This window comes from Lagopus muta, unplaced genomic scaffold (genome assembly GCF_023343835.1).
Source record: "Lagopus muta isolate bLagMut1 unplaced genomic scaffold, bLagMut1 primary scaffold_124, whole genome shotgun sequence".
NCBI lineage: Eukaryota > Metazoa > Chordata > Aves > Galliformes > Phasianidae > Lagopus > Lagopus muta.
Genome location: NW_026040188.1, coordinates 32,249 through 55,100, shown reverse-complemented (window position 1 = coordinate 55,100; position 22,852 = coordinate 32,249). Strand labels below are relative to the sequence as shown.

Below are 22,852 nucleotides of genomic sequence, written 5' to 3'. Positions count from 1 at the left end.
ATATCGCTTATTTTCATAGAAATCCCTGTTTTTTCCCCTAAAATATCGCTTATTTTCATAGAAATCCCTGTTTTTAACCCTAAAATATCGCTTATTTTCATAGAAATCCCTGTTTTTAACCTTAAATATCGCTTATTTTCATAGAAATCCCTGTTTTTAACCTAAAATATCGCTTATTTTCATGGAAATCCCTGTTTTTCCCCCTAAAATATCGCTTATTTTCATAGAAATCCCTGTTTTTAACCTTAAATATCGCTTATTTTCATAGAAATCCCTGTTTTTAACCTTAAATATCGCTTATTTTCATAGAAATCCCTGTTTTTAACCCTAAAATATCGCTTATTTTCATAGAAATCCCTGTTTTTTCCCCTAAAATATCGCTTATTTTCATAGAAATCCCTGTTTTTAACCTAAAATATCGCTTATTTTCATAGAAATCCCTGTTTTTAACCTTAAATATCGCTTATTTTCATAGAAATCCCTGTTTTTAACCCAAAAATATCGCTTATTTTCATAGAAATCCTTGTTTTTAACGCAAAAATATCGCTTATTTTCATAGAAATCCCTGTTTTTTCCCCTTAAATATTGCTTATTTTCATAGAAACCCGTGTTTTTATCCTAAAATATCGCTTATTTTCATCAAAAATCCCTGTTTTTAACCTTAAATATTGCTTATTTTCATAGAAATCCCTGTTTTTAACCCAAAAATATCGCTTATTTTCATGGAAATCCCTGTTTTTAACCCAAAAATATCGCTTATTTTCATAGAAATCCCTGTTTTTTAACCCAAAAATATCGCTTATTTTCATCGAAATCCCTGTTTTTCCCCTTAAATATCGCTTATTTTCATCAAAATCCCTGTTTTTAACCTTAAATATTGCTTATTTTCATAGAAATCCCCTGTTTTTAACCCTAAAATATCGCTTATTTTCATAGAAATCCCTGTTTTTTCCCCTAAAAATATCGCTTATTTTTCATAGAAATCCCTGTTTTTTCCCGTAAAATATCGCTTATTTTCATAGAAATCCCTGTTTTTTAACCCTAAAATATCGCTTATTTTCATAGAAATCCCTGTTTTTAACCCTAAAATATTGCTTATTTTCATAGAAAATCCCTGTGTTTTTCCCCATAAATATCGCTTATTTTCATTGAAATCCATGTTTTTTAACCCAAAAATAATCGCTTATTTTCATGGAAATCCCTGTTTTTACACCCAAAAATATCACTTATTTTCATAGAAATCCCTGTTTTTTCCCCTAAAATATCGCTTATTTTTCATCAAAATCCCTGTTTTTAACCCAAAAATATCGCTTATTTTCATAGAAATCCCTGTTTTTCCCAAAAAATATCGCTTATTTTCATGGAAATCCCTGTTTTTTAACTCAAAAATATCGCTTATTTTCATGGAAATCCCTGTTTTTAACCCCAAAAATATCGCTTATTTTCATAGAAATCCCTGTTTTTAACCCAAAAACATCGCTTATTTTCATCGAAATCCCTGTTTTTAACCTTAAATATTGCTTATTTTCATGGAAATCCCTGTTTTTAACCTTAAATATCGCTTATTTTCATAGAAATCCCTGTTTTTAAACCAAAAAATATCGCTTATTTTCATAGAAATCCCTGTTTTTAACCTTAAATATCGCTTATTTTCATAGAAATCCCTGTTTTTAACCCTAAAATATCGCTTATTTTCATAGAAATCCCTGTTTTTAACCCTAAAATATCGCTTATTTTCATAGAAATCCCTGTTTTTCCCCTAAAATATCGCTTATTTTCATAGAAATCCCTGTTTTTAACCTTAAATATCGCTTATTTTCATAGAAATCCCTGTTTTTAACCTTAAATATCGCTTATTTTCATAGAAATCCCTGTTTTTAACCTAAAATATCGCTTATTTTCATAGAAATCCCTGTTTTTCCCCTAAAATATCGCTTATTTTCATAGAAATCCCTGTTTTTTAACCTTAAATATCGCTTATTTTCATAGAAATCCCTGTTTTTAACCTTAAATATCGCTTATTTTCATAGAAATCCCTGTTTTTAACCTTAAATATCGCTTATTTTCATAGAAATCCCTGTTTTTAAACCCTAAAATATCGCTTATTTTCATAGAAATCCCTGTTTTTCCCCTAAAATATCGCTTATTTTCATAGAAATCCCTGTTTTTTAACCTAAAATATCGCTTATTTTCATAGAAATCCCTGTTTTTAACCTTAAATATCGCTTATTTTCATAGAAATCCCTGTTTTTAACCCAAAAATATCGCTTATTTTCATAGAAATCCTTGTTTTTAACGCAAAAATATCGCTTATTTTCATAGAAATCCCTGTTTTTCCCGTTAAATATCGCTTATTTTCATAGAAACCCGTGTTTTTATCCTAAAATATCGCTTATTTTCATCAAAATCCCTGTTTTTAACCTTAAATATTGCTTATTTTCATAGAAATCCCTGTTTTTAACCCAAAAATATCGCTTATTTTCATGGAAATCCCTGTTTTTAACCCAAAAATATCGCTTATTTTCATAGAAATCCCTGTTTTTAACCCAAAAATATCGCTTATTTTCATGGAAATCCCTGTTTTTAAACCCAAAAATATTGCTTATTTTCATCGAAATCCCTGTTTTTAACCCTAAAATATCGCTTATTTTCATCGAAATCCCTGTTTTTTCCCCTTAAATATCGCTTATTTTCATCAAAATCCCTGTTTTTAACCTTAAATATTGCTTATTTTCATAGAAATCCCTGTTTTTTCCCCTAAAATATCGCTTATTTTCATAGAAATCCCTGTTTTTCCCCTAAAATATCGCTTATTTTCATAGAAATCCCTGTTTTTCCCGTAAAATATCGCTTATTTTCATAGAAATCCCTGTTTTTAACCCTAAAATATCGCTTATTTTCATAGAAATCCCTGTTTTTAACCCTAAAATATCGCTTATTTTCATAGAAATCCCTGTTTTTCCCCATAAATATCGCTTATTTTCATTGAAATCCATGTTTTTAACCCAAAAATATCGCTTATTTTCATGGAAATCCCTGTTTTTAACCCAAAAATATCACTTATTTTCATAGAAATCCCTGTTTTTCCCCTAAAATATCGCTTATTTTCATCAAAATCCCTGTTTTTAACCCAAAAATATCGCTTATTTTCATAGAAATCCCTGTTTTTCCCAAAAATATCGCTTATTTTCATGGAAATCCCTGTTTTTAACTCAAAAATATCGCTTATTTTCATGGAAATCCCTGTTTTTAACCCAAAAATATCGCTTATTTTCATAGAAATCCCTGTTTTTAACCCAAAAACATCGCTTATTTTCATCGAAATCCCTGTTTTTAACCTTAAATATTGCTTATTTTCATGGAAATCCCTGTTTTTAACCTTAAATATCGCTTATTTTCATAGAAATCCCTGTTTTTAAACCAAAAATATCGCTTATTTTCATAGAAATCCCTGTTTTTAACCTAAAATATCGCTTATTTTCATCGAAATCCCTGTTTTTAACCCAAAAATATCGCTTATTTTCATAGAAATCCCTGTTTTTAACCCAAAAATATCGCTTATTTTCATGGAAATCCCTGTTTTTCCCCTAAAATATCGCTTATTTTCATAGAAATCCCTGTTTTTAACCTTAAATATCGCTTATTTTCATAGAAATCCCTGTTTTTAACCCAAAAATATCGCTTATTTTCATAGAAATCCCTGTTTTTAACCTTAAATATCGCTTATTTTCATAGAAATCCCTGTTTTTCCCCTAAAATATCGCTTATTTTCATAGAAATCCCTGTTTTTAACCTTAAATATCGCTTATTTTCATAGAAATCCCTGTTTTTAACCTTAAATATCGCTTATTTTCATAGAAATCCCTGTTTTTAACCTAAAATATCGCTTATTTTCATAGAAATCCCTGTTTTTCCCCTAAAATATCGCTTATTTTCATAGAAATCCCTGTTTTTAACCTTAAATATCGCTTATTTTCATAGAAATCCCTGTTTTTAACCTTAAATATCGCTTATTTTCATAGAAATCCCTGTTTTTAACCTTAAATATCGCTTATTTTCATAGAAATCCCTGTTTTTAACCCTAAAATATCCCTTATTTTCATAGAAATCCCTGTTTTTTCCCCTAAAATATCGCTTATTTTCATAGAAATCCCTGTTTTTAACCTAAAATATCGCTTATTTTCATAGAAATCCCTGTTTTTAACCTTAAATATCGCTTATTTTCATAGAAATCCCTGTTTTTAACCAAAAATATCGCTTATTTTCATAGAAATCCTTGTTTTTAACGCAAAAATATCGCTTATTTTCATAGAAATCCCTGTTTTTCCCCTTAAATATCGCTTATTTTCATAGAAACCCGTGTTTTTATCCTAAAATATCGCTTATTTTCATCAAAATCCCTGTTTTTAACCTTAAATATTGCTTATTTTCATAGAAATCCCTGTTTTTAACCCAAAAATATCGCTTATTTTCATGGAAATCCCTGTTTTTAACCCAAAAATATCGCTTATTTTCATAGAAATCCCTGTTTTTAACCCAAAAATATCGCTTATTTTCATGGAAATTCCTGTTTTTAACCCAAAAATATCGCTTATTTTCATAGAAATCCCTGTTTTTAACCCAAAAATATCGCTTATTTTCATAGAAATAGAATATAGATATATATAGAATAGAATATAGAATAGAATATAGAATATATAATAGAATATAGAAATAGATATTTTAGGGTTAAAAACAGGGATTTCTATGAAAATAAGCAATATTTTTGGGTTAAAAACAGGGATTTCTATGAAAATAAGCGATATTTTTGGGTTAAAAACGTGGATTTCTATGAAAATAAGCGATATTTTAGGGGAAAAACAGGGATTTCCATGAAAATAAGCGATATTTTTGGGTTAAAAACAGGGATTTCCATGAAAATAAGCGATATTTTTGGGTTAAAAACAGGGATTTCTATGAAAATAAGCGATATTTTAGGGGAAAAACAGGGATTTCCATGAAAATAAGCGATATTTTAGGGTTAAAAACAGGGATTTCTATGAAAATAAGCGATATTTTTGGGTTAAAAACAGGGATTTCCATGAAAATAAGCGATATTTTAGGGGAAAAACAGGGATTTCCATGAAAATAAGCGATATTTTTGGGTTAAAAACAGGGATTTTGATGAAAATAATCGATATTTTTGGGTTAAAAACAGGGATTTCTATGAAAATAAGCGATATTTTAGGTTAAAAACAGGGATTTCTATGAAAATAAGCGATATTTTAGGGGAAAAACAGGGATTTCTTAGAAAATAAGCGATATTTTTGGTTTAAAAACAGGGATTTCTATGAAAATAAGCAATATTTTAGGGGAAAAACAGGGATTTCTATGAAAATAAGCAATATTTTTGGGTTAAAAACAGGGATTTCCATGAAAATAAGCGATATTTTTGGGTTAAAAACAGGGATTTTGATGAAAATAAGCGATATTTTTGGGTTAAAAACAGGGATTTCCATGAAAATAAGCGATATTTTAGGTTAAAAACAGGGATTTCCATGAAAATAATCGATATTTTTGGGTTAAAACCAGGAATTTCTATGAAAATAAGCAATATTTTTGGGTTAAAAACAGGGATTTCTATGAAAATAAGTGATATTTAAGGGGAAAAACAGGGATTTTGATGAAAATAAGCGATATTTTAGGGGAAAAACAGGGATTTCCATGAAAATAAGCAATATTTTTGGGTTAAAAACAGGGATTTCCATGAAAATAAGCGATATTTTAAGGGGAAAAACAGAGATTTCTATGAAAATAAGCGATATTTTTGGGTTAAAAACAGGGATTTCTATGAAAATAAGTGATATTTTTGGGTTAAAAACAGGGATTTCTATGAAAACAAGCGATATTTTTGGGTTAAAAACAGGGATTTTGATGAAAATAAGCGATATTTTAGGGGAAAAACAGGGATTTCGATGAAAATAAGCGATATTTTTGTGTTAAAAACAGGGATTTCTATGAAAATAAGCGATATTTTAGGGTTAAAAACAGGGATTTCTATGAAAATAAGCGATATTTTAGGTTAAAAACAGGGATTTTGATGAAAATAAGCGATATTTTTGGGTTAAAAACAGGGATTTTGATGAAAATAAGCGATATTTTAGGGGAAAAACAGGGATTTCTATGAAAATAAGCGATATTTTAGGTTAAAAACAGGGATTTCTATGAAAATAAGCGATATTTTTGGGTTAAAAACAGGGATTTTGATGAAAATAAGCGATATTTTAGGGTTAAAAACAGGGATTTGTATGAAAATAAGCGATATTTTAGGTTAAAAACAGGGATTTTGATGAAAATAAGCGATATTTTAGGGTTAAAAACAGAGATTTCTATGAAAATAAGCGATATTTTAGGGTTAAAAACAGGGATTTCTATGAAAATAAGCGATATTTTAGGTTAAAAACAGGGATTTTGATGAAAATAAGCGATATTTTAGGGTTAAAAAAAGGGATTTCTATGAAAATAAGCGATATTTTAGGGTTAAAAACAGGGATTTCTATGAAAATAAGCGATATTTTAGGGTTAAAAACAGGGATTTCTATGAAAATAAGCGATATTTTTGGGTTAAAAACAGGGATTTCCATGAAAATAAGCGATATTTTTGGGTTAAAAACAGGGATTTCTATGAAAATAAGCGATATATTAGGGTTGAAAGCAGGGATTTCGACGAAAATAAGGGATGTTTAAGGGGAAAAAATGGGATTTCTATGAAAATAAGCGATATTTAAGGGTTAAAAAACGGGATTTCGATGAAAATAAGCGATATTTTAGGGTTAAAAACAGGGATTTCTATGAAAATAAGCGATATATTAGGGTTGAAAGCAGGGATTTCAATGAAAATAAGCGATATTTAAGGTGAAAAACACGGCTTTCCGAGAAAAATAACAGCCTCCGCAGTAGGGTGCCTGCGCAGCGCATGCGCAGTAGGGTGCCCGCGCAGCGCATGCGCAGTAGGGTGCCCGCGCAGCGCATGCGCAGTAGGGTGCCCGCGCAGCGCATGCGCAGTAGGGTGCCCGCGCAGCGCATGCGCAGTAGGGTGCCCGCGCAGCGCATGCGCAGTAGGGTGCCCGCGCAGCGCATGCGCAGTAGGGTGCCCGCGCAGCGCATGCGCAGTAGGGTGCCAGTCTACCGCACGCGCAGAACGGTGTCTGCCTGGCGCATTGCTAGAACAAAGCAATGTTTAAGGGGAAAGACAGGGATTTCTATGAAAATAAGCGATATTTTTGGGTTAAAAACAGGGATTTCCATGAAAATAAGCGATATTTTAGGGTTAAAAACAGGGATTTCGATGAAAATGAGCGATATTTTAGGTTAAAAACAGGGATTTTGATGAAAATAAGCGATATTTTAGGGTTAAAAACAGGGATTTGTATGAAAATAAGCGATATTTTAGGTTAAAAACAGGGATTTCTATGAAAATAAGCGATATTTTAGGGTTAAAAACAGGGATTTGTATGAAAATAAGCGATATTTTAGGTTAAAAACAGGGATTTTGATGGAAATAAGCGATATTTTAGGGTTAAAAACAGGGATTTCTATGAAAATAAGCGATATTTTTGGGTTAAAAACAGGGATTTCCATGAAAATAAGCGATATTTTTGGGTTAAAAACAGGGATTTCTATGAAAATAAGCGATATATTAGGGTTGAAAGCAGGGATTTCGACGAAAATAAGGGATGTTTAAGGGGAAAAAACAGGGATTTCTATGAAAATAAGCGATATTTAAGGGTTAAAAAACGGGATTTCGATGAAAATAAGCGATATTTTAGGGTTAAAAACAGGGATTTCTATGAAAATAAGCGATATTTTAGGTTAAAAACAGGGATTTTGATGAAAATAAGCGATATTTTTGGGTTAAAAACAGGGATTTCTATGAAAATAAGCGATATTTTTGGGTTAAAAACATGGATTTTTATGAAAATAAGCGATATTTTAGGGGAAAAACAGGGATTTCCATGAAAATAAGCGATATTTTTGGGTTAAAAACAGGGATTTCCATGAAAATAAGCGATATTTTTGGGTTAAAAACAGGGATTTCCATGAAAATAAGAGATATTTTTGGGTTAAAAACAGGGATTTTGATGAAAATAAGCGATATTTAAGGGGAAAAACAGGGATTTTGATGAAAATAAGCGATATTTTTGTGTTAAAAACAGGGATTTCTATGAAAATAAGCGATATTTTAGGGTTAAAAACAGGGATTTCTATGAAAATAAGCGATATTTTAGGGGAAAAACAGGGATTTCTATGAAAATAAGCGATATTTTTGGGTTAAAAACAGGGATTTTGATGAAAATAAGCGATATTTTAGGGGAAAAAACAGGGATTTCTATGAAAATAAGCGATATTTTAGGTTAAAAACAGGGATTTTGATGAAAATACGCGAAATTTTAGGGGGAAAAACAGGGATTTCTATGAAAATAAGCGATATTTTAGGTTAAAAACAGGGATTTTGATGGAAATAAGCGATATTTTTGGGTTAAAAACAGGGATTTTGATGAAAATAAGCGATATTTTTGGGTTAAAAACAGGGATTTTTATGAAAATAAGCGATATTTTAGGGGAAAAACAGGGATTTCTATGAAAATAAGCGATATTTTTGGGGAAAAACAGGGATTTCCATGAAAATAAGCGATATTTTTGGGTTAAAAAACAGGGATTTCCATGAAAATAAGCGATATTTTTGGGTTAAAAACAGGGATTTCCATGAAAATAAGAGATATTTTTGGGTTAAAAACAGGGATTTTGATGAAAATAAGCGATATTTAAGGGGAAAAACAGGGATTTTGATGAAAATAAGCGATATTTTTGTGTTAAAAACAGGGATTTCTATGAAAATAAGCGATATTTTAGGGTTAAAAACAGGGATTTCTATGAAAATAAGCCAAAATTTAGGGGAAAAACAGGGATTTCTATGAAAATAAGCGATATTTTTGGGTTAAAAACAGGGATTTTGATGAAAATAAGCGATATTTTAGGGGAAAAACAGGGATTTCTATGAAAATAAGCGATATTTTAGGTTAAAAACAGGGATTTTGATGAAAATACGCGAAATTTTAGGGGAAAAAACAGGGATTTCTATGAAAATAAGCGATATTTTAGGTTAAAAACAGGGATTTTGATGAAAATAAGCGATATTTTAGGGTTAAAAACAGGGATTTTGATGAAAATAAGCGATATTTTTGGGTTAAAAACAGGGATTTTTATGAAAATAAGCGATATTTTAGGGGAAAAACAGGGATTTCCATGAAAATAAGCGATATTTTAGGGTTAAAAACAGGGATTTCTATGAAAATGAGCGATATTTTAGGGTTAAAAACAGGGATTTCTATGAAAATAAGCGATATTTTAGGGTTAAAAACAGGGATTTTTATGAAAATAAGCGATATTTTAGGGGAAAAACAGGGATTTCCATGAAAATAAGCGATATTTTTGGGTTAAAAACAGGGATTTTGATGGAAATACGCGAAATTTTAGGGTTAAAAACAGGGATTTCTATGAAAATAAGCGATATTTTAGGGTTAAAAACAGGGATTTGTATGAAAATAAGCGATATTTTAGGTTAAAAACAGGGATTTTGATGGAAATAAGCGATATTTTTGGGTTAAAAACAGGGATTTCTATGAAAATAAGCGATATTTTTGGGTTAAAAACAGGGATTTTTATGAAAATAAGCGATATTTTAGGGGAAAAACAGGGATTTCCATGAAAATAAGCGATATTTTTGGGGAAAAACAGGGATTTCCATGAAAATAAGCGATATTTTTGGGTTAAAAACAGGGATTTCCATGAAAATAAGCGATATTTTTGGGTTAAAAACAGGGATTTCCATGAAAATAAGAGATATTTTTGGGTTAAAAACAGGGATTTTGATGAAAATAAGCGATATTTAAGGGGAAAAACAGGGATTTTGATGAAAATAAGCGATATTTTTGTGTTAAAAACAGGGATTTCTATGAAAATAAGCGATATTTTAGGGTTAAAAACAGGGATTTCTATGAAAATAAGCGATATTTTAGGGGAAAAACAGGGATTTCTATGAAAATAAGCGATATTTTTGGGTTAAAAACAGGGATTTTGATGAATATAAGCGATATTTTAGGGGAAAAACAGGGATTTCTATGAAAATAAGCGATATTTTTGGTTTAAAAACAGGGATTTTGATGAAAATAAGCGATATTTTTGTGTTAAAAAACAGGGATTTCTATGAAAATAAGCGATATTTTTGGGTTAAAAACAGGGATTTTGATGAATATAAGCGATATTTTAGGGGAAAAAACAGGGATTTCTATGAAAATAAGCGATATTTTTGGGTTAAAAACAGGGATTTTGATGAATATAAGCGATATTTTAGGGGAAAAACAGGGATTTCTATGAAAATAAGCGATATTTTAGGTAAAAACAGGGATTTTGATGAAAATACGCGAAATTTTAGGGGAAAAAACAGGGATTTCTATGAAAATAAGCGATATTTTAGGTTAAAAAACAGGGATTTTGATGGAAATAAGCGATATTTTAGGGTTAAAAACAGGGATTTCTATGAAAATAAGCGATATTTTAGGGTTAAAAACAGGGATTTCTATGAAAATAAGCGATATTTTAGGGGAAAAACAGGGATTTTGATGAAAATAAGCGATATTTTAGGGTTAAAAACAGGGATTTCGATGAAAAATAAGCGATATTTTAGGGTTAAAAACAGGGATTTCCATGAAAAATAAGCGATATTTTTGGGTTAAAAACAGGGATTTCTATGAAAATAAGCAATATTTTTGGGTTAAAAACAGGGATTTCCATGAAAATAAGCGATATTTTTGGGTTAAAAACAGGGATTTCTATGAAAATAAGCGATATTTTAGGGGAAAAACAGGGATTTCTATGGAAAATAAGCGATATTTTAGGGTTAAAAACAGGGATTTCTATGAAAATAAGCGATATTTTAGGTTAAAAACAGGGATTTTGATGAAAATAAACGATATTTTTGGGTTAAAAACAGGGATTTCTATGAAAATATGCGATATTTTTGGGTTAAAAACAGGGATTTCCATGAAAATAAGCGATATTTTAGGGTTAAAAACAGGGATTTCTATGAAAATGAGCGATATTTTAGGGTTAAAAACAGGGATTTCCATGAAAATAAGCGATATTTTTTGTTAAAAACAGGGATTTCTATGAAAATAAGCGATATTTTAGGTTAAAAAACAGGGATTTTGATGAAAATAAACGATATTTTTGGGTTAAAAACAGGGATTTCTATGAAAATATGCGATATTTTTGGGTTAAAAACAGGGATTTTGATGAAAATAAGCGATATTTTAGGGTAAAAACAGGGATTTCTATGAAAATGAGCGATATTTTAGGGTTAAAACAGGGATTTCTATGAAAATAAGCGATATTTTAGGGTTAAAAACAGGGATTTTTATGAAAATAAGCGATATTTTTAGGGGAAAAACAGGGATTTCCATGAAAATAAGCGATATTTTTGGGTTAAAAACAGGGATTTCCATGAAAATAAGCGATATTTTTGGGTTAAAAACAGGGATTTCCATGAAAATAAGAGATATTTTTGGGTTAAAAACAGGGATTTTGATGAAAATAAGCGATATTTAAGGGGAAAAACAGGGATTTTGATGAAAATAAGCGATATTTTTGTGTTAAAAACAGGGATTTCTATGAAAATAAGCGATATTTTAGGGTTAAAAACAGGGATTTCTATGAAAATAAGCGATATTTTAGGGGAAAAACAGGGATTTCTATGAAAATAAGCGATATTTTTGGGTTAAAAACAGGGATTTTGATGAAAATAAGCGATATTTTAGGGGAAAAACAGGGATTTCTATGAAAATAAGCGATATTTTAGGTTAAAAACAGGGATTTTGATGAAAATACGCGAAATTTTAGGGGAAAAAACAGGGATTTCCTTATGAAAATAAGCGATATTTTAGGTTAAAAACAGGGATTTTGATGGAAATAAGCGATATTTTTGGGTTAAAAACAGGGATTTTGATGAAAATAAGCGATATTTTTGGGTTAAAAACAGGGATTTTTATGAAAATAAGCGATATTTTAGGGGAAAAACAGGGGATTTCCATGAAAATAAGCGATATTTTAGGGGAAAAACAGGGATTTCCATGAAAATAAGCGATATTTTTGGGTTAAAAACAGGGATTTCCATGAAAATAAGCGATATTTTTGGGTTAAAAACAGGGATTTCCATGAAAATAAGAGATATTTTTGGGTTAAAAACAGGGATTTTGATGAAAATAAGCGATATTTAAGGGGAAAAACAGGATTTTGATGAAAATAAGCGATATTTTTGTGTTAAAAACAGGGATTTCTATGAAAATAAGCGATATTTTAGGGTTAAAAACAGGGATTTCTATGAAAATAAGCGATATTTTAGGGGAAAAACAGGGATTTCTATGAAAATAAGCGATATTTTTGGGTTAAAAACAGGGATTTTGATGAAAATAAGCGATATTTTAGGGTTAAAAACAGGGATTTCTATGAAAATAAGCGATATTTTAGGTTAAAAACAGGGATTTTGATGAAAATACGCGAAATTTTAGGGGAAAAAACAGGGATTTCTATGAAAATAAGCGATATTTTAGGTTAAAAACAGGGATTTTGATGGAAATAAGCGATATTTTTGGTTAAAAACAGGGATTTCTATGAAAATAAGCGATATTTTTGGGTTAAAAACAGGGATTTTTATGAAAATAAGCGATATTTTAGGGGAAAACAGGGATTTCCATGAAAATAAGCGATATTTTTGGGGAAAAACAGGGATTTCCATGAAAATAAGCGATATTTTTGGGTTAAAAACAGGGATTTCCATGAAAATAAGCGATATTTTTGGGTTAAAAACAGGGATTTCCATGAAAATAAGAGATATTTTTGGGTTAAAAACAGGGATTTTGATGAAAATAAGCGATATTTAAGGGGAAAAACAGGGATTTTGATGAAAATAAGCGATATTTTTGTGTTAAAAACAGGGAATTTCTATGAAAATAAGCGATATTTTAGGGTTAAAAACAGGGATTTCTATGAAATAAGCGATATTTTTGGTTAAAAACAGGGATTTCTATGAAAATAAGCGATATTTTTGGGTTAAAAACAGGGATTTTGATGAATATAAGCGATATTTTAGGGGAAAAACAGGGATTTCTATGAAAATAAGCGATATTTAAGGGGAAAAACAGGGATTTTGATGAAAATAAGCGATATTTTTGTGTTAAAAACAGGGATTTCTATGAAAATAAGCGATATTTTAGGGTTAAAAACAGGATTTCTATGAAAATAAGCGATATTTTAGGGGAAAAACAGGGATTTCTATGAAAATAAGCGATATTTTTGGGTTAAAAACAGGGATTTTGATGAATATAAGCGATATTTTAGGGGAAAAACAGGGATTTCTATGAAAAATAAGCGATATTTTAGGTTAAAAACAGGGATTTTGATGGAAATACGCGAAATTTTAGGGTTAAAAACAGGGATTTCTATGAAAATAAGCGATATTTTAGGGTTAAAAACAGGGATTTGTATGAAATAAGCGATATTTTAGGTTAAAAACAGGGATTTTGATGAAAATAAGCGATATTTTAGGGTTAAAAACAGGGATTTCCATGAAAATAAGCGATATTTTAGGGTTAAAAACAGGGATTTCTATGAAAATGAGCGATATTTTAGGTTAAAAAACAGGGATTTCATGAAAATAAGCGATATTTTTGGGTTAAAAACAGGGATTTCTATGAAAATAAGCGATATTTTAGGTTAAAAACAGGGATTTCTATGAAAATAAGCGATATTTTCGGGTTAAAAACAGGGATTTCTATGAAAATAAGCGATATTTTGGGTTAAAAACAGGGATTTTGATGAAAATAAGCGATATTTTAGGGGAAAAAACAGGGATTTCTATGAAAATAAGCGATATTTTAGGTTAAAAACAGGATTTTGATGAAAATACGCGAAATTTTAGGGGAAAAACAGGGAATTTCTATGAAAATAAGCGATATTTTAGGTTAAAAACCAGGGATTTTGATGGAAATAAGCGATATTTTAGGGTTAGAAAACAGGGATTTCTATGAAAATAAGCGATATTTTAGGGGAAAAACAGGGATTTCCATGAAAATAAGCGATATTTTAGGGTTAAAAACAGGGATTTCTATGAAAATAAGCGATATTTTAGGTTAAAAACAGGATTTTGATGAAAATAAACGATATTTTTGGGTTAAAAAACAGGGATTTCTATGAAAATATGCGATATTTTTGGGGTTAAAAACAGGGATTTCCATGAAAATAAGCGATATTTTTGGGGAAAAAACAGGGATTTCTATGAAAATGAGCGATATTTTAGGGTTAAAAACAGGGATTTCCATAAAAATAAGCGATATTTTTGGGTTTAAAAACAGGGATTTCTATGAAAATAAGCGATATTTTAGGTTAAAAACAGGGATTTCTATGAAAATAAGCGATATTTTAGGGTTAAAAACAGGGATTTCTATGAAAATAAGCGATATTTTTGGTTAAAAACAGGGATTTCTATGAAAAATAAGCGATATTTTAGGGGAAAAACAGGGATTTCTATGAAAATAAGCGATATTTAAGGTTAAAAACAGGGATTTTGATGAAATACGCGAAATTTTAGGGGAAAAACAGGGATTTCTATGAAAATAAGCGATATTTTAGGGTTAAAAACAGGGATTTCTATGAAAATAAGCGATATTTTAGGGTTAAAACAGGGATTTGTATGAAAATAAGCGATATTTTAGGTTAAAAACAGGGATTTTGATGAAAATAAGCGATATTTTTGGGTTAAAAACAGGGATTTCTATGAAAATAAGCGATATATTAGGGTTGAAAGCAGGGATTTCAATGAAAATAAGCGATATTTAAGGTGAAAAACACGGCTTTCCGAGAAAAATAACAGCCTGCGCAGTAGGGTGCCTGCGCAGCGCATGCGCAGTAGGGTGCCTGCGCAGCGCATGCGCAGTAGGGTGCCTGCGCAGCGCATGCGCAGTAGGGTGCCTGCGCAGCGCATGCGCAGTAGGGTGCCTGCGCAGCGCATGCGCAGTAGGGTGCCTGCGCAGCGCATGCGCAGTAGGGGTGCCTGCGCAGCGCATGCGCAGTAGGGTGCCTGCGCAGCGCATGCGCAGTAGGGTGCCTGCGCAGCGCATGCGCAGTAGGGGTGCCTGCGCAGCGCATGCGCAGTAGGGTGGCCTGCGCAGCGCATGCGCAGTAGGGTGCCTGCGCAGCGCATGCGCAGTAGGGTGGCCTGCGCAGCGCATGCGCAGTAGGGTGCCAGTCTACCGCACGCGCAGAACGGTGTCTGCCTGGCGCATTGCTAGAACAAAGCAATGTTTAAGGGGAAAGACAGGGATTTCTATGAAAATAAGCGATATTTTAGGGTTAAAAACAGGGTTTTCCATGAAAATAAGCGATATTTTAGGGTTAAAAACAGGATTTCTATGAAATGAGCGATATTTTAGGGTTAAAAACAGGGATTTCCATGAAAATAAGCGATATTTTTGGGTTAAAAACAGGGATTTCTATGAAAATAAGCGATATTTTAGGGGAAAAACAGGATTTCTATGAAAATAAGCGATATTTTAGGGTTAAAAACAGGGATTTCTATGAAAATAAGCGATATTTTAGGTTAAAAACAGGGATTTTGATGAAAATAAGCGATATTTTTGGGTTAAAAACAGGGATTTCTATGAAAATAAGCGATATTTTTGGGTTAAAAACAGGGATTTTTATGAAAATAAGCGATATTTTAGGGGATAAAACAGGGATTTCCATGAAAATAAGCGATATTTTTGGGGAAAAACAGGGATTTCCATGAAAATAAGCGATATTTTTGGGTTAAAAACAGGGATTTCCATGAAAATAAGCGATATTTTTGGGTTAAAAACAGGGATTTCCATGAAAATAAGAGATATTTTTGGGTTAAAAACAGGGATTTTGATGAAAATAAGCGATATTTAAGGGGAAAAACAGGGATTTTGATGAAAATAAGCGATATTTTTGTGTTAAAAACAGGGATTTCTATGAAAATAAGCGATATTTTAGGGTTAAAAACAGGGATTTCTATGAAAATAAGCGATATTTTAGGGGAAAAACAGGGATTTCTATGAAAATAAGCGATATTTTTGGGTTAAAAACAGGGATTTTGATGAAAATAAGCGATATTTTAGGGGAAAAACAGGGATTTCTATGAAAATAAGCGATATTTTAGGTTAAAAACAGGGATTTTGATGAAAATTACGCGAAATTTTAGGGGAAAAACAGGGATTTCTATGAAAATAAGCGATATTTTAGGGTTAAAAACAGGGATTTCTATGAAAATAAGCGATATTTTAGGGTTAAAAACAGGGATTTCTATGAAAATAAGCGATATTTTAGGGGAAAAACAGGGATTTCTATGAAAATAAGCGATATTTTTGGGTTAAAAACAGGGATTTTGATGAATATAAGCGATATTTTAGGGGAAAAACAGGGATTTCTATGAAAATAAGCGATATTTTAGGTTAAAAACAGGGATTTTGATGAAAATACGCGAAATTTTAGGGGAAAAAACAGGGATTTCTATGAAAATAAGCGATATTTTAGGTTAAAAACAGGGATTTTGATGGAAATAAGCGATATTTTAGGGTTAAAAACAGGGATTTCTATGAAAATAAGCGATATTTTAGGGTTAAAAACAGGGATTTGTATGAAAATAAGCGATATTTTAGGTTAAAAACAGGGATTTTGATGAAAATAAGCGATATTTTAGGGTTAAAAACAGGGATTTCTATGAAAATAAGCGATATTTTAGGGTTAAAAACAGGGATTTCTATGAAAATAAGCGATATTTTAGGGGAAAAACAGGGATTTTGATGAAAATAAGCGATATTTTAGGGTTAAAAACAGGGATTTCGATGAAAATAAGCGATATTTTAGGGTTAAAAACAGGGATTTCCATGAAAATAAGCGATATTTTTGGGTTAAAAACAGGGATTTCTATGAAAATAAGCGATATTTTTGGGTTAAAAACAGGGATTTCCATGAAAATAAGCGATATTTTTGGGTTAAAAACAGGGATTTCTATGAAAATAAGCGATATTTTAGGGGAAAAACAGGGATTTCTATGAAAATAAGCGATATTTTAGGGTTAAAAACAGGGATTTCTATGAAAATAAGCGATATTTTAGGTTAAAAACAGGGATTTTGATGAAAATAAACGATATTTTTGGGTTAAAAACAGGGATTTCTATGAAAATATGCGATATTTTTGGGTTAAAAACAGGGATTTCCATGAAAATGAGCGATATTTTAGGGTTAAAAACAGGGATTTCCATAAAAATAAGCGATATTTTTGGGTTAAAAACAGGGATTTCTATGAAAATAAGCGATATTTTAGGTTAAAAACAGGGATTTTGATGAAAATAAACGATATTTTTGGGTTAAAAACAGGGATTTCTATGAAAATATGCGATATTTTTGGGTTAAAAACAGGGATTTCCATGAAAATAAGCGATATTTTAGGGTTAAAAACAGGGATTTCGATGAAAATGAGCGATATTTTAGGGTTAAAAACAGGGATTTCCATGAAAATAAGCGATATTTTTGGGTTAAAAAACAGGGATTTCTATGAAAATAAGCGATATTTTAGGTTAAAAACAGGGATTTCTATGAAAATAAGCGATATTTTAGGGTTAAAAACAGGGATTTCTATGAAAATAAGCGATATTTTTGGGTTAAAAACAGGGATTTCTATGAAAATAAGCGATATTTTAGGGGAAAAACAGGGATTTCTATGAAAATAAGCGATATTTAAGGTTAAAAACAGGGATTTTGATGAAAATACGCGAAATTTTAGGGGAAAAACAGGGATTTCTATGAAAATAAGCGATATTTTAGGGTTAAAAACAGGGATTTCTATGAAAATAAGCGATATTTTAGGGTTAAAAACAGGGATTTGTATGAAAATAAGCGATATTTTAGGTTAAAAACAGGGATTTTGATGAAAATAAGCGATATTTTTGGGTTAAAAACAGGGATTTCTATGAAAATAAGCGATATATTAGGGTTGAAAGCAGGGATTTCAATGAAAATAAGCGATATTTAAGGTGAAAAACACGGCTTTCCGAGAAAAATAACAGCCTGCGCAGTAGGGTGCCTGCGCAGCGCATTGCGCAGTAGGGTGCCTGCGCAGCGCATGCGCAGTAGGGTGCCTGCGCAGCGCATGCGCAGTAGGGTGCCTGCGCAGCGCATGCGCAGTAGGGTGCCTGCGCAGCGCATGCGCAGTAGGGTGCCTGCGCAGCGCATGCGCAGTAGGGTGCCTGCGCAGCGCATGCGCAGTAGGGTGCCTGCGCAGCGCATGCGCAAGTAGGGTGCCTGCGCAGCGCATGCGCAGTAGGGTGCCTGCGCAGCGCATGCGCAGTAGGGTGCCTGCGCAGCGCATGCGCAGTAGGGTGCCTGCGCAGCGCATGCGCAGTAGGGTGCCTGCGCAGCGCATGCGCAGTAGGGTGCCTGCGCAGCGCATGCGCAGTAGGGTGCCAGTCTACCGCACGCGCAGAACGGTGTCTGCCTGGCGCATTGCTAGAACAAAGCAATGTTTAAGGGGAAAGACAGGGATTTCTATGAAAATAAGCGATATTTTAGGGTTAAAAACAGGGATTTCCATGAAAATAAGCGATATTTTAGGGTTAAAAACAGGGATTTCTATGAAAATGAGCGATATTTTAGGGTTAAAAACAGGGATTTCCATGAAAATAAGCGATATTTTTGGGTTAAAAACAGGGATTTCTATGAAAATAAGCGATATTTTAGGGGAAAAACAGGGATTTCTATGAAAATAAGCGATATTTTTGTTAAAAACAGGGATTTCTATGAAAATAAGCGATATTTTAGGTTAAAAACAGGGATTTTGATGAAAATAAACGATATTTTTGGGTTAAAAACAGGGATTTCTATGAAAATATGCGATATTTTTGGGTTAAAAACAGGGATTTTGATGAAAATAAGCGATATTTTAGGGTTAAAAACAGGGATTTCTATGAAAATGAGCGATATTTTAGGGTTAAAAACAGGGATTTCTATGAAAATAAGCGATATTTTAGGGTTAAAAACAGGGATTTTTATGAAAATAAGCGATATTTTAGGGGAAAAACAGGGATTTCCATGAAAATAAGCGATATTTTTGGGTTAAAAACAGGGATTTCCATGAAAATAAGCGATATTTTTGGGTTAAAAACAGGGATTTCCATGAAAATAAGAGATATTTTTGGGTTAAAAACAGGGATTTTGATGAAAATAAGCGATATTTAAGGGGAAAAACAGGGATTTTGATGAAAATAAGCGATATTTTTGTGTTAAAAACAGGGATTTCTATGAAAATAAGCGATATTTTAGGGTTAAAAACAGGGATTTCTATGAAAATAAGCGATATTTTAGGGGAAAAACAGGGATTTCTATGAAAATAAGCGATATTTTTGGGTTAAAAACAGGGATTTTGATGAAAATAAGCGATATTTTAGGGGAAAAACAGGGATTTCTATGAAAATAAGCGATATTTTAGGTTAAAAACAGGGATTTTGATGAAAATACGCGAAATTTTAGGGGAAAAACAGGGATTTCTATGAAAATAAGCGATATTTTAGGTTAAAAACAGGGATTTTGATGGAAATAAGCGATATTTTTGGGTTAAAAACAGGGATTTTGATGAAAATAAGCGATATTTTTGGGTTAAAAACAGGGATTTTTATGAAAATAAGCGATATTTTAGGGGAAAAACAGGGATTTCCATGAAAATAAGCGATATTTTAGGGGAAAAACAGGGATTTCCATGAAAATAAGCGATATTTTTGGGTTAAAAACAGGGATTTCCATGAAAATAAGCGATATTTTTGGGTTAAAAACAGGGATTTCCATGAAAATAAGAGATATTTTTGGGTTAAAAACAGGGATTTTGATGAAAATAAGCGATATTTAAGGGGAAAAACAGGGATTTTGATGAAAATAAGCGATATTTTTGTGTTAAAAACAGGGATTTCTATGAAAATAAGCGATATTTTAGGGTTAAAAACAGGGATTTCTATGAAAATAAGCGATATTTTAGGGGAAAAAACAGGGATTTCTATGAAAATAAGCGATATTTTTGGGTTAAAAACAGGGATTTTGATGAAAATAAGCGATATTTTAGGGTTAAAAACAGGGATTTCTATGAAAATAAGCGATATTTTAGGTTAAAAACAGGGATTTTGATGAAAATACGCGAAATTTTAGGGGAAAAACAGGGATTTCTATGAAAATAAGCGATATTTTAGGTTAAAAACAGGGATTTTGATGGAAATAAGCGATATTTTTGGGTTAAAAACAGGGATTTCTATGAAAATAAGCGATATTTTTGGGTTAAAAACAGGGATTTTTATGAAAATAAGCGATATTTTAGGGGGAAAAACAGGGATTTCCATGAAAATAAGCGATATTTTTGGGGAAAAACAGGGATTTCCATGAAAATAAGCGATATTTTTGGGTTAAAAACAGGGATTTCCATGAAAATAAGCGATATTTTTGGGTTAAAAACAGGGATTTCCATGAAAATAAGAGATATTTTTGGGTTAAAAACAGGGATTTTGATGAAAATAAGCGATATTTAAGGGGAAAAACAGGGATTTTGATGAAAATAAGCGATATTTTTGTGTTAAAAACAGGGATTTCTATGAAAATAAGCGATATTTTAGGGTTAAAAACAGGGATTTCTATGAAAATAAGCGATATTTTTGGTTTAAAAACAGGGATTTCTATGAAAATAAGCGATATTTTTGGGTTAAAAACAGGGATTTTGATGAATATAAGCGATATTTTAGGGGAAAAACAGGGATTTCTATGAAAATAAGCGATATTTAAGGGGAAAAACAGGGATTTTGATGAAAATAAGCGATATTTTTGTGTTAAAAACAGGGATTTCTATGAAAATAAGCGATATTTTAGGGTTAAAAACAGGGATTTCTATGAAAATAAGCGATATTTTAGGGGAAAAACAGGGATTTCTATGAAAATAAGCGATATTTTTGGGTTAAAAACAGGGATTTTGATGAATATAAGCGATATTTTAGGGGAAAAAACAGGGATTTCTATGAAAATAAGCGATATTTTAGGTTAAAAACAGGGATTTTGATGGAAATACGCGAAATTTTAGGGTTAAAAAACAGGGATTTCTATGAAAATAAGCGATATTTTAGGGTTAAAAACAGGGATTTGTATGAAAATAAGCGATATTTTAGGTTAAAAACAGGGATTTTGATGAAAATAAGCGATATTTTAGGGTTAAAAACAGGGATTTCCATGAAAATAAGCGATATTTTAGGGTTAAAAACAGGGATTTCTATGAAAATGAGCGATATTTTAGGGTTAAAAACAGGGATTTCCATGAAAATAAGCGATATTTTTGGGTTAAAAACAGGGATTTCTATGAAAATAAGCGATATTTTAGGTTAAAAACAGGGATTTCTATGAAAATAAGCGATATTTTCGGGTTAAAAACAGGGATTTCTATGAAAATAAGCGATATTTTTGGGTTAAAAACAGGGATTTTGATGAAAATAAGCGATATTTTAGGGGAAAAAACAGGGATTTCTATGAAAATAAGCGATATTTTAGGTTAAAAAACAGGGATTTTGATGAAAATTACGCGAAATTTTAGGGGAAAAACAGGGATTTCTATGAAAATAAGCGATATTTTAGGTTAAAAACAGGGATTTTGATGGAAATAAGCGATATTTTAGGGTTAAAAACAGGGATTTTGATGAAAATAAGCGATATTTTTGGGTTAAAAACAGGGATTTCTATGAAAATAAGCGATATTTTAGGGGAAAAACAGGGATTTCCATGAAAATAAGCGATATTTTAGGGTTAAAAACAGGGATTTCTATGAAAATAAGCGATATTTTAGGTTAAAAACAGGGATTTTGATGAAAATAAACGATATTTTTGGGTTAAAAACAGGGATTTCTATGAAAATATGCGATATTTTTGGGTTAAAAACAGGGATTTCCATGAAAATAAGCGATATTTTTGGGGAAAAACAGGGATTTCTATGAAAATGAGCGATATTTTAGGGTTAAAAACAGGGATTTCCATAAAAATAAGCGATATTTTTGGGTTAAAAACAGGGATTTCTATGAAAATAAGCGATATTTTAGGTTAAAAACAGGGATTTCTATGAAAATAAGCGATATTTTAGGTTAAAAACAGGGATTTTGATGAAAATAAACGATATTTTTGGGTTAAAAACAGGGATTTCTATGAAAATAAGCGATATTTTTGGGTTAAAAACAGGGATTTCTATGAAAATAAGCGATATTTTAGGGGAAAAACAGGGATTTCTATGAAAATAAGCGATATTTAAGGTTAAAAACAGGGATTTTGATGAAAATACGCGAAATTTTAGGGGAAAAACAGGGATTTCTATGAAAATAAGCGATATTTTAGGGTTTAAAAACAGGGATTTCTATGAAAATAAGCGATATTTTAGGGTTAAAAACAGGGATTTGTATGAAAATAAGCGATATTTTAGGTTAAAAACAGGGATTTTGATGAAAATAAGCGATATTTTTGGGTTAAAAAACAGGGATTTCTATGAAAATAAGCGATATATTAGGGTTGAAAGCAGGGATTTCAATGAAAATAAGCGATATTTAAGGTGAAAAACACGGCTTTCCGAGAAAAATAACAGCCTGCGCAGTAGGGTGCCTGCGCAGCGCATGCGCAGTAGGGTGCCTGCGCAGCGCATGCGCAGTAGGGTGCCTGCGCAGCGCATGCGCAGTAG

At 31.5% G+C, this 22,852-nt stretch overlaps 1 long non-coding RNA gene across 4 annotated transcripts; it reads left to right on the top strand.

The window, feature by feature from the left end:
- The first annotated feature begins 6,393 nt into the window (after nt 1-6,393).
- LOC125687627 (uncharacterized) lies at nt 6,394-22,613 on the top strand. 4 transcript variants are annotated; one of them, XR_007374260.1, is made up of 3 exons: nt 6,394-6,811; nt 7,433-7,850; nt 22,559-22,613. It is a non-coding gene; the product is annotated as an uncharacterized LOC125687627 (long non-coding RNA). The 4 variants fall into 4 exon arrangements; XR_007374261.1 differs by lacking the exon at nt 22,559-22,613 and adding an exon at nt 21,267-21,321; XR_007374259.1 differs by lacking the exon at nt 22,559-22,613 and adding an exon at nt 16,731-16,941.
- Nucleotides 22,614-22,852: the final 239 nt, after the last annotated feature.